This window comes from Mustela nigripes, chromosome 2 (assembly GCF_022355385.1).
Source record: "Mustela nigripes isolate SB6536 chromosome 2, MUSNIG.SB6536, whole genome shotgun sequence".
Classification (NCBI taxonomy): Eukaryota; Metazoa; Chordata; class Mammalia; order Carnivora; family Mustelidae; genus Mustela; species Mustela nigripes.
In genome coordinates, this window is record NC_081558.1 from 126,894,940 (window position 1) to 126,908,440 (window position 13,501).

The 13,501-nt window shown below is 37.1% G+C and overlaps 1 long non-coding RNA gene across 1 annotated transcript in view; it reads right to left on the minus strand.

The window, feature by feature from the left end:
* The window catches only part of LOC132010098 (uncharacterized), a 256,813-nt gene that overhangs the window by 40,191 nt on the left and 203,121 nt on the right, over positions 1–13,501 (minus strand). Inside the window, exon 6 of the long non-coding RNA XR_009402159.1 lies at positions 7,864–7,991. This is a non-coding gene — a long non-coding RNA (uncharacterized LOC132010098). The remainder of the gene's footprint in view (positions 1–7,863; positions 7,992–13,501) is intronic.

Here is a 13,501-nt window from a genome sequence, read left to right on the forward strand (position 1 = left end):
CAGTTAATGGCGACTCCTTCTATAGGAGGCCTTTTAGAGGATGTGTGGATTCTGAACAGAATCACAGAACTGAAAAGTGTCACTGAAGGTAGCATGTGGGCTGCTCACCTCTTGCAGGTTCATAGACAAAGGAGAAAAGAGAAGCGACACAATCAGCGGGTATTCCAAGAAGCAAGCAGGCCTGAGATACTATCCAAGTGGCACAATGCAACACAGAAAGACACAGTCCTCAGGCCACAGGGTTCAAATCCTGGCTCCCTTGCTTACTAACTACAGGAACTTGAGAATATCTTTAGTCTCTCTGAATCTGACTTTTTTCACCTGACAAAGTACAATGCTAATCATTCCTACGTTGCATGGCTATTGTGTTTATCATGTGAGATAAAGTCCATAAGACAACCAAGGACAGTACTAGGCATCTAGAAAGTGTTCACTAAATTCTAAGTGTAAGATGACAATGGTGGTGGTGGTAATGAAAAGGATGCCAGCTGTGACAGCCACTATTATGAAGACTATTCATAATCCATCCTGTGTGTCATGATGTTTCTGTCCTTTTTTTTTAAGAATATTTTTTATTTTAATTTTTTTTTTCAGTGTTCCAAGATTCATTGCTTACGCACCACACGCAGTGCTCCATGCAATATGTGCCCTACTTACTACCCACCACCAGGCTCACCCAACCCTCCATCCCCACTCCCTCCAAAACCCTCAGTTTGTTTCTCAGTGTTCACAGTCATGTTGTTTCTTGTCCTGGAGATTTTACACACTCCATTCCTTCCCTCCTATCTGCTTCACCAATATACCACCTCATCCTTCTGAGAAATTAGCCAAAACATTAATGTCTCCAAGGAGACTTGCCCTTAGCCCATCTGATTTGGATGCCCCTTCTACTCTTCACATCAACCAGAACAAAGTGTAGATGGCTCAGTGAAAGCCACTTGGAGAAGGTAAGCTCTAAAATGGGATTTAAAGATGATTGGGTTTCTATATAATCCAGAACTGTGATAAGGGATGAAGATAGATGGGTAAATGAGACATGATTATAAGCCATAGAAATGCTCCCAGTCTAGACTTAGAGCTACATCAAAATTGTGGCAAGAGCTGTAATAGAATTATGTATAAAATTCTGTGAGAACACAGGAGGAGGGCATTAATTAAATTTTGGGAAGACAGAAGGAGAAGTTTCATCAAACATTTCAGTTATAAAATAACATCTGAGTTGGACCCTAAAGGATGAGTACAAAAAGTTCCCTGAAAGGATGCTAGCACACAGCTTGCCTTCATATTTATACAGGCAAGCCATCTCTAAGGACTATCAGGGACACAGCTCTCACTGAAGTAGCGATAGATTATTTCACTTATAAGCAAATAATGGACAAAGAAATAGAGGGGAGTAGCTTATATTTAGCTTTTCATTTGTTCCAAGGGTGATTTTTAATCAAAGCAAGTCTCGATGATGTGAGCACAGAGGCAATTTGGGGCGCTAATACCAGCTCAGGTGGTGGTCAGGTTACTTTTGCTTCTCAGTGCTGGAATTGCTGGGTGGTTAAATGAATTGATGATTGCAAATTGCTTTGAAAATACACAATGCTGAATAAACGCCATGAATTACTGTTGTTCAATATACTCAGGAGACAAACTTGCCTCCAAACAGAAGGTCTCCAAAAGATGGACTACATTTAAAGACATTTAGGAGATTTTCATTTCACAACAATGATAAATTTTTTTTTTAGCTAGGTTTATTCTAAAGCCATCATAATGCCTAAGGATAATCTTTTTAAAATGCCATTATAACAGAATAAATCTGAAATTGCTCATAAATGCTACTTACAGGAAACTTGAAGAAAAAATGCATTAAACTAAAACAGTTTTGCCATCTCACTTATAAATAAATTATAAGACAAAAAAATCCTCACATGGGAATGGTAGCTGTGATGGCCAAGAGCAAATAAAAAGAAACAAATTAAAGCTATCTAACCCATATAAACACATAGGGCTCTTTTAAAAAGATGATGGAGAAAACCACTGGGAGAAACTTACATTTGATTCAAATAATCATTCTTTCCTTACTTCAGATGGTTTCAGCATATCTGTAAATCCCACCAACTCTATCCAATATTTACAAAAACTTAAATGGAAGTGAGATTAGTTATATAATAATGGTAGTAATACTGATGACACCTTACATTTATATTATGCTTTCCAGTTTATATAGTAACTATAACTAATTTTTAAAGATTTATCTTTTTGAGAGAGAGAAGAGTGAGTGCGGCATGGGGAGGGGCAGAGGGAGAGAGAGAGAAACTCTCAAGCACACTACATGCTGTGCACGGGACAGGACACAGGTTCCATCTCCTGACTAGGAGATCATGACCTGAGCTGAAACCTGCAGTTGGATGCTCAACCAGCTGTGCCACCCAGGCGCCCAAATTATCTAATTCAATACACAGCATGCCGTGAAGTGCATAAGACAAGTGCTACCTTTGTTTTCTTTTGTGTGTTTGTGTGTGTGTGGGGGGGGTGTCTTGTAGGGTTTTTTTTTTTCTAATTTTTAAACAAACAATTGAGGAAAAGAGAGATTATATGATTAAAAAGGCTGGAATCCCAGAGCTGATAAGTGTCAGAATCTAGATTCTTCTAATTTCTAGACTAGTGATCTAATGACACTATTTCCAAACACTGAGTAGAACTTGTAAAGATTTATACCCAAATAACATAGAGTTTTGTGGCAAGCTTTGAAAGAAACTGGGAGGAAAAAAAGTAACAGATGTCTTTTGATATCACAACAGAATTAATATTTATGGTATTTAATTATTAAAGTAACAAAATTGGGGCGCCTGGGTGGCTCAGTGGGTTAAAGACTTTCCCTTCAGATCAGGTCATGATCCTGGAGACCTGGGATCGAGCCCCGCAATCAGGCTCTCTGCTCGACAGGGAGCCTGCTCTGCGCCCCCCTCCCCCCCCCCGCCTGCCTCTCTGCCTACTTGTGATCCTTATCTGTCAAATGAATAAATAAAATCTTAAAAAAAAAAAGAAACAAAATTATTTTAAGAAAAAAATGTATTTCCATAATAAAAATGGAGAGGTAAGAATGAATTAGAAAAACTTGTCTCAAACTGTATCCATTGGAACACTCATTCCATAAGATTCCAGTAAGCTACGTGAAAAAAATTTTTAAGGTAAAATATATTTGAGAAATGTTGCTTAGTATGTCTCTTCTTTTTTACTCTCGATCTATATTAACATGCAAAAGGTTCTGAGACGATCTGAAGCCAGAAAACCGTTTCTCTAATGGCCTCCAAAATTCACATATTCTATCTTTGTGCTTCTTAACTAGAGTATACATTTGCCTGAGTCAAAGATAGATTATCATGTAACAGAAATACCCTAAACTAAAAAATAAATATGGTACATACCCCTGAATGACACTATTAATTATTATTTTACTAGTGAATAAGAGGATGTAAAAGATTATTTTTAAATTAAAACAAGCAAAAGACTTCCTCCAAAGCAGTTCTGCTGACGGGAGGCTGCTCTACTCCACACGGAGACACTTGGGGATACGAGTCTAGCTCCTCCTCCCATGATTATTTCAGGGGAAATGTTTGAGAAGGAATGGGATCTGAAACCTGGAGAGCATTGGCATGTCCGATAGTCACAGCAACTTGAACACCTCATCCAGTTTGGATTTGTCAGTTAAAAATAAAAAGAAGTAGATCAAGAGAAAAAGAAGCCTAAATTAACACACCATTAGAGAAAGCTTGTTTGTCTGCTCTATCGTCCACAGAGAACCATATTTTGCTGTCATTGTGAATGCAAATTGTCATCTTAGTTACTCAGATTTAAACAAGTTCAGGTATGAATCTTTTACAGCTGTTTCGGGGTAAGTGTTTAATTCTGTCAAGGAGGAATCTGCTTATGTTACAGATCAATTAGCACAGCATTAGAAAGTTTTCCTAATTTCTAAGTGAGCTGCTCACTTAGTTTCTGCATCCCTTAGTTAGCTGCATCCCTTTGTTTCTTTACTATATAGCTTTGTATATAGCAATTTCAGGGGGAATGATAATTTACATGATGCCCCCCGGGTCTCCAATTTGAAAGTTTTGAGTCTATGGATTGTTTTGAGCTAATAACATGTAGAAAGAAAAAAAGAAATGCAATTATAATGCAGTAAGGTCTCTGAAGTCCAGAGACCTACACCCTGGTTCCTGTTTTGCCTTAAACTAGCTGTCATTTAATTTGCTCAGTTTCTATAGGTGACACATGACAATATTTGCTGAGATGATCATTCCTAAAGGCTGGCAACATACACACATGCACACAGGCCCCCTAAATCTAATATCAGAATGGAGAAGATAGTAAAAAGACTAATTACCTAGAATTTGGATTTTTCTCAAATGTGACACTCAAAATACGAAGTGATGTTTCACACATAGTAGGCACTCAATAACCGCGTAGTTGAACTGATATGGTAAGGGAGGGACAAATATTTTTAAAAGAGGCACCAAATCAAAACAGGCAAAAGAAATGGTAGCTGGCAGACATGAAGTAATAAAGAAGCAATGTAAATAGAGATTAGAAACAAAATGAAGTGGGGCCTGCTAATTACTGATAAGGAAATAGAAACACTGAGAAACTGTGAGTGAATCTGTGGCTTGAAATTTCACATACAAACAATAGAACCTTGAGGACCTCAATCAATCAAAAAGCGATCTTTTAACATTAGTAAAAACATAAATGTAAAAACTAGAAGGGGTGGGAAAGTAATTTTTGTTTTAGGAAACTTAAAAAAAATCTATCAGGAACAAGGCAGGTGGTCTATTTACTTACAGTTTAAATTTTTTATACTCTTTGAACTTTTACTAGATATGGGAATTTCTTTTTCTTTCTTTTTTTTTCTCCCTTTCTTTTCTTTCCCTTTCTTCTCTTTCCATTTAATTATTTTTAAAAAGTTCTAATAAAACAGAGTTTTTAACAAGAAAATAAAAGATTTTTAAGTATTATAGTCCCAGTTGACTAGATTCTACATTTATCTTAATGAATAGAAAATAATTAATTTGGGGCAAATTCTGGGGTAAATATACCAAAGTTGAATCCATAATTCATTTATTTTATAAAATAACTTACATGATAGGATTGGAATATTAATAACTTCAGGATTTCAATATTACATTGATTCAAAATCCAGTGGATCAGTACCTTATTGTCAGAGTTTAGGCCAATTCTTGGGAGTTTAGGCAACTGCAAAGTTAGAAGTCATATAGTGTCCAGACTGCCCTCACTTCTGACACTAATTGCAAGGACATTTGGGATATTCCAAAACTACCTTCTGCCTTGATAATTCTCTAAAAAGGCTCGCAGTAGTCATTGAAAGTAGTTCTATCTATGGTTACAGTTTATTACAGCAAAAGGATATAAATGAGTATCAGTCAAGGGATGAAGCTCAAAGGGCTCAGTCAGGAAAGCAGCAAAGTAGCTCCCATCGTCCTCTCCCCATGGAGTCAGGAGATGCTACTTTCCTGGCATGGGGTGTGACAATGTACACAGAATGTTGCCAACAAGGGAAGCTCACTTGACATTCAAGGGTTCAGAGTTTTTATTAGGGTTACATTATGTAGTTCAACTGATTGATTGCCCACATGGTTGATTTCTAACACCAGGTTGACAGGTACCATGTGATTCAAAGTCCCCATCCTAAATCACCTGTCTTTCTCACATCATAGCTCAGATATGAAAGTGCTTCTAGAGACCATAATTGTATTACAAATGAAAGTCAATATTAGCTTTTTTAGGAAGGTAATACCAAGTTTTTTTAAAAATTATGTTAAGTCCTACCAAAAAAAAAAGCACCATGTTATAATATAATTAAATCATGCTTTAATATTCAAAAATTCTTTTAAGTCTATTATTCAAGGGAAATTGAAAATTTTATAATAAATTATTATATTAAATATTAATAAATCACAATGAAATGCTTTACAATATGACATGGACTAACTAATAAAAGCTATTTTTATATCTCATACAATATCTTTAAGGTCCAAAGATAAAACAACAGTGTTACTATGTAGCACATAATGAATTCAGAGTTTATGACCCATTCTCTTTAATGCTCACCAAGAAGTTCCCTTTGGTTCTATACACCGTATGTATTAGCACTCTGGAAACTGCTTATCTGTGGGCATAAGGAGGCAACTCTCACTCATGAAGAGGAACTATTGAAAACAGGAAAAATTTCTCTCTTTCTTTTTTTTTTCTTTGTTTATCTACCTTTACCCAGTTTGAAAAATTTTTAAGTTTAGCTGGGAAAAATAATAAGACAACACATCACTTTGAAAATGTACTTAAGGGGATGTAAAAATGTTATAACTTCAAGTTTTCAAATCATGCATAGAAATCTTTTTTCTCTGGTTAATAGCATTCTATTAAAGATAGCAACTTTGTGGGGCACCTGGGTGGCTCAGTGGGTTAAGCCTCAGCCTTCAGCTCAGGTCATGATCTCAGGGTTCTGGAATCGAGCCCCATATCAGGCTCTCTACTCAGCAGGGAGCCTGTTTCCCCGCTGCCCTCTCTGCCTGCCTCTCTGCCTACTTGTGATCTCTCTCTGTGTCAAACAAATAAATAAAATCTTAAAAAAAATAGCAACTTTGTATGTTTACTCATTCCCTTAACTTACAAAGAAACCCATTAGATACCATAGGAATATAATAGCTTACAAGATTATCTCTAAGTGTGGAAAAACTTAGATCTATATATAATATATAATGATCTATAAATATAAGTGTGCTAAAGTTATAGAGAGGACATGCATGTTTGCCTGGCTAAGAAATGTAAAACAACAACAATGGCATGGAATGAAGGACACTCACTGGGCTGATAATATGTCATTGCACCTTTAGATGTGTAGAGTCCAGAGTAGCACATGTAAAGATAAGGGCTATAGTGGAAGAGATTTTTGAAGCCTTTTCCTGCTTATTGGTCCCATCATGAAGGCAGTACCAAGTCCAAAAGTCCACCATTTTTTTTGTTCAAATAAGGAACAGAAGACCTGATGTCAGTTCTAGAATTTGAATATTTGAACAACAAAGATCAAAACTTTGCCCATTAATAACAATTATGTGGAACCCTAGGGCTACCCTCTGTTCTGCTATTTCTAAGACTAGATTATCAATTTTTCCCTCAATTTTCTGGGCAACCCCCATAATCTTTCAACAGATCCCAGAAATACTCTCACTTCTGCCTAAGTAAGTTAGGAGTGGTTTCTGTTGCCTTCAATCAGAAAGCCCTAACTAAAAGAAGTCCTGTATCCAAGAATGGTAAACAGCTATGGTGCAGATAACTTTGGTTAAGATAATTGATGCAATTTTTCTGTGTACTTGATGAGAAGCTCAGTTCTGTAAGCTAACCAAAAGGTATATGAAGACATGTTTCCCATCTCCCCAGTAAGCTTTAAAGATAGCTAGGGAAACAGAAATCACACATGGGAAATGGTTACAGAACTAGGAATAACTAAGTTTCTAAGGAAAAAAGAAAAGGTCCAATATTCTGTGCAATAGCTGTTTTAGAAAGGGAAAGAATGGAAGAGAACTAAATCCCAGAGACTGGAAGAAGATCGAGATTGAACACAAACTAGAATTTAAATAAATGATCCCCGTTATTAGGAGTAGGAATAAATGAATTTCAGTGGAGAAAAATACTTAATGCATACACTTATACAAAAGCAATAAAATCCCTCAACAAATGGCTTTGGAAGGATATTAATGAAGTGAAGAGTCAGGCTCTTCATTGATAAAATGCACAGGAGTAATGCAATTGGCAGTGTTTAGGTTCACTAAAAAAGAGGCACACACATAACAATCTTACCTCTGCCAACCCCAGATATACCCTGTCTTAAAGGGCTCTGTCCAGGCTTCAGAAGATGAATACGCTGGAGGTTCACATGGAAAGGTAGCAGGACAGAGCCACCGGGGTAAGGAGACGGAAAGGAGGACCTACAAGAGAAGAGTGAAACTGAAAGTAATGTGGTTGTTAACATAAGGAAGGAGAGTTACAGGAGAAAACACTTCAGACCAGTGGTATTTCAAACATTTCAGAAGACAGATCTGTAATTAATGCAAAAGGCAAAGTAAGAAATAATGACAAATGAAAACAACCAATGGTTATCTACAACATTATGTCTCAGTTTTGAAAAGTAAGTCAAGCCTTTTAACTTGCCAAGAGGTTTTTTGTTTGTTTTAAGGGCCCCATCAGACATAAATTTCTAGGAGTCTGAGATTTTATACATGGCTTGATTGAGGGATAAATCACTCTCTGGGGATATCTGTTCTACAAAGGCTAAGAACATGGCAGGAAATCTAGAGAGACTGAAATTTCATAATACCTATGGTTCAGAAGACATACGTTGATAAGTAGGCTAACTATACAATTTGTGATTCAACATGAGACTCTCTGAACAACTTCTAGGGGGGAGGTTATTAATAATTACACTAGAGCAGAGCACAGACCACATACATAGCCACTTACTCAAGGCCTCTCAGGGAGGGAGAGGGAGTAACTCCCAGATAGCTTTTTCCCCAGGATAATAGTGGTTTAGGCAGATATCTGTTTAGCTGAGTAGTATACAGGTCTTCGGCCAGAGTGTGTTGTTTAGAACAACCACCAGAGTGGAAAGGTCCTTTTTCTCCCGGCATCTGCCCTCAACCTGGCCTTTCAAAATAGGTTGAACACGTATTTTAAGACTATTGATTTGAAAAGGCATTAAAATGTATTAATCTGAACTTAGAATATCAAAAGTGTATACAGAATAGTAAGAAGAGATTTGGGAAAGGCAAGATACTGTTTTAATTTCTCATCTGTAAAACTAAGCTTTCTTTCTCCTCACAAATATTTCTCCTTGAAATCCTTCCTCAACTTTGTCCTCATCACGATTTTGTCAGACTTGCCATACCCTCATTTTGTTTCATGGCCTTTATCCTGAAATGACTGAGGAAAGCCCCTTTCACATTCATAGCTACACCAACCAAGGCAGAGCGCCCCAGAGCCTATATGACATTAACCAAAAAAAAAGTCGGATCCATATATGGCCCAAACAGTCCGTGAGCTGGGGTAGATGTGGGAAATAAGGTTGAATCATCCAGTTTTATTAGTTAGCTGCTCGTAGCACCAGGTCACTTACAAACCACAACTGGAGTTGTTCTTTCTATATTTAACCAAAGACAAAGACACTGTGTGTGGAAACATGTAATTTACCCCATAGCCAGAGGCCCAAAAGGTCCATGTGACAGCAAAAGAAATCTCTGAGGTAAAGATTTACAACTCTGCTTGACTCTAAAACAAGGAAATGATCACCTTGTGGGAAGAAATCAAGGTGTGATGAAATTTGCTTTTCTCATGTCTCCCCAGTGATACGAAAAGCAAATGAGTAACAATGGGAGCACACCTATGTCAGGGTGGCCACGACCCGAGAAGTGAGCAAACTCACATGCTCTGGAGCCTGAAGAAAGTATGGGGTTAGAAAACATTGTATACCTGCAGCCTTTGATTTCATTGACTAACAGTTCTGAAAAAATCCAAGTCAGGAATGGCAGAGGTTGGGTTGCTGGCTCATGCCCTCCCTTGGTGACAGCTCCAGGCAATTTTACCATCCAGCTGTTCTGTTTTTCAAAATGAAAGTAATTGGAATTGAACTACAGAGCTTTGCTAAAACCTTAGCAATTAACAGTGCAATTTCCCAAATTGCACTGTAATGGAAAAGTGTCCATCAATCAACCCAGTGAAATAACACATTTTCTCACCAGATGTGAGATTTAATATCTTCATAACTCTCTGGATTTACCACTTATGAATTGTCAGCCTTGCCTCAAGCTCTGAGAATTAATGGACTACATCCCAGCTATGCAAGGATGGTTTACAGTTGTAAAATATCCCTACCTTCATTTTAGATGTATTTACCAAAATGTTCTTCTTTAAGATGTAATCAGAAAACATGCTAGATGGGAAAATTTCGTTTCTATTTACTAGGTTATATATTATCATTGTCTAGATAAATATAGTTCCTGGAGTCTCAGCACAGCACAGTCTTGTAACAGGAACAGCCGTTTATCACCGGTGGTGAAAAATAAATAAGGATTCAAAGATGCAGTGGCTTTGTTTTAAACTTTAGGATACCTTCTACAGTTTTCTGAAAAGAGAACCAAAAATATTCTAAGTTTCTAATTTTGTGTGTAGGTACAGGTCCTGTTCTTCATCCTGAACCAAGAAGATAACTGAAAGAATCCACAAGACTGAAAGAATCATGGTGTCACTATGGTTATTGGGCACTTCGAGTCTTATTTTCGCTTTCACTCCAGTCTCAAACATCTGAGCCCCAGCCCTGATGAAGCTGCCTCCTGAAAGCAGCCCTGGCAGACTCCTCTAATGTCAGAATCTCAAACTTTCCAGGTTTAGAAAATTATGCTTGCTTCCACCCTACAGGGGGAAATGCTATAATAGTGAGTCACTCCACAGGTCTCACGTGGACTGAATGCATTGAATAAATGATTCTTCTCCTACAGTGTTTTTCCAGGACCTGTGCAATAGTATGTGTAGGGTGCCAAGTAGACAAAGAGTAGAAGCAGAAGAGGCTGTGGGAGATTAGGGCATTGGAGGTTGTGGTAGCACTTAGGGAAGTTTCTCCAGATAGCAGAGATTGCCTTCGCATCACAAAGGAAATATGTTTTCAAACATTGGGGTCATCTACATGATTGCAGTTATTTCAGGGGGAAAAAGTCACAGAACTGTCACATTTTAAGGAAATTCAGAGACCATCTATTACAGTTCCTAATTTCATAGATTCATAAAATGACTCAGTGACAACTGTTAATCACATCATTGCATCAGATGATTCCACTCACTTGGCAAAACACGTTATACTATATAATCTGTTGTTCATTCCTAACTGATAACACTTATTTCTCCTTGACCAGATTAGTTCACTTTAGAAGTTAACACTTTTCTTGTTGTTTGTTTTTCTAGCAAAAGGAAACAGAGGTCATGGAGGGATCACCTTGTCTAAATAATAAAGAAGTCTGACATATCTCTGTACGATTTATTCTATCGGAGATGAAAATCACAAAGCAATAATTACGTAGTAAGAAACAGTTCAAAACCCAGAGAAAACAGAGCAGTGAAATGCAACTGAGATTGGTAAAATCAATTCAAATGATTTTAAGAATCCTGAACAATAGAGAAATAAATTACTATTTAATAAATAGTATTAAGTTGATACGGTATCAGTATAGAAAAATTACCTTTCTCATATCACGCAATGTACTAATTCCAGATGAGTCAAAATTAAATATTTCATTGAAAACGAGAGAGAGAGAGAGAGAGAGAGAGAGAGAGAAGTCTCTTTCTAGCTATGGAGATGAGATAAATTCCTGATACAAAAGAAACAGAGTCTATTAGGATCTCCTCAGAGGCAAGATGGATGAGCACAGACATGGAAAACTACAGCATCTGAGCTACCACACAAAAGAAGCAAGCAACATAATGAGACCATGCATTACATACATCTAATTAAAACGTACTTTCATATATATGTGTGTGCAGGTACATGTATACATATACACATTTGTGAGTGTATAAAATTAATGTGTCATTCACATCAGTTCCCAGAATGCTTCTCATAAATAAAGGAGATAAACTTTCACATGAATAAAGAAAGAGCTATTATAAGTGGGGAGGGAGGAGATAGGCAACACAGCTTTATAAACAGCTGAAAATGGTAACTAAAATAACACTAAGGTATCATTAGGCAACATAGCTTTATAAACAACTAAAAATGATAACTAAAATAACACTAAGGTATCATTGCATACCCAAGGACATGGCAAAGAGAATAGAAATGATAAAACTCAATGTGAGGGTTTGAGGAATTAGAATATATACCTCAGAGGTCACCAAGTGGAGGCCTGTCCAGGGGCAGGATCAAACCAACAACAACTTTTTTCTCCACACAATATTCAAAAAACACTTTAAAATTCCTGCCAATCCTTAAAAGTTATGAGATTTCCCATAAAACCTGTATTTCCAGAGCCTCCTTAAAAATGGGAAATTCTATGAGAGCATGACAACTATATGCTCACAAGGTAAAATCTAGGCTGAGCTGAGCAGAGGCTGCTGGTGCCACTAGATGGTGCCTATGCCCAAGCAGGTGAGCTGTCCCCACCACCCTCTGCTGTCAACACCTGCACGTTTGGGGCAGACAGGTGGGATTGGGGGTGGGGGGCAGCTTTTCCAACTCACTTATTTGGAATCTGACTTTGAGATTTATGATTTACACATTGCCAAAGTCATTAAAACAGTTGTTCCTTCTAAAAAGCTATCTTGAAATTTTAAATAAGAGTTTGAAATCTATTAATATCCTTTGATAGAATAATTTTACTTTGAGACTTTATTTCAAAGAAACCAGCATGTATCTCTCAAACACTCCTCCTTGCCTTCCCCCAAAAGAAACAGCAAATGATCACTCATAGTGGCAAAAATTGGAAAAATCAAAATATCTAACAGTACATGAACGGCTAAATTAACCAAGGCATACCAACTGGAGAAGCTTTCAGGTAACAATTACAAATGAAAGTAGGCTAGGTGCCTAGTTTGATGAAAATGTGAAAACAATTAATGAGAAAAATGGTCATGTCAGGTAACACCAAGTAGCTAAAGGTCTAGGGCTTTATACTGACAGAGATGGTAAGAGAATGTGGAAGCGTGCTGATTGAGTTCAATATGTATGAGAGATCCTTCATGTAAAGGTGTTTGCAGTCATAATAAACTCTCTAAAAGAAGATAGCTGTGCAGTTCCTTACATACATCCTTTAGAGGACCGAGCCGTACAACTAGGCCAGGTAGTTACAACAACTTGCTTCTTGCAGACCTCCCATTCAGAGTCCACACAGCCCCTTTTGTAGGTTGTTCACTGTGTCCACACCCAGAGGATCAAGTACTTCTTTTTTTTTTTTTTTTTTTTTTTGGATCAGGTACTTCTATACGACAAATTGAAATCTCTGCTGAGTTCACTGAAACTGTATTTTTCTCAATGACCTTAAAATTTGAAAGGATGGAACAACTGACCTATACTCATAAAAATATTACTTATGCTTAAGCCAATAGTCAAATTCTAATATTCTCTGCCCTTACAAGGCAGTGAGGCAGGAATGTGTGATGATTAAAGGCCTAGGAATCTTATCTCCAAATCCAAGCCACTTAAACTTTCTGGTTATTAGTCATCATATCGATAACCAAGGAGATAATGATTTTGGTCTCACTAGGAATTTGGGGAGTGTTAAATGAGCTAATAAATGTGAACGAAGAAGTGTTTAGGTTAGTGTCCAGTCCTTAACAAGTCATCATAGCAATAGTGATTATTTTTATTAAAATAATTTGAGCATTAGCTTTGTTTTCCTGTGAACAATCTGATATAAATCTTTCTGTAGTAATTTTTTTTCTCTTCTTAGAACTCTCC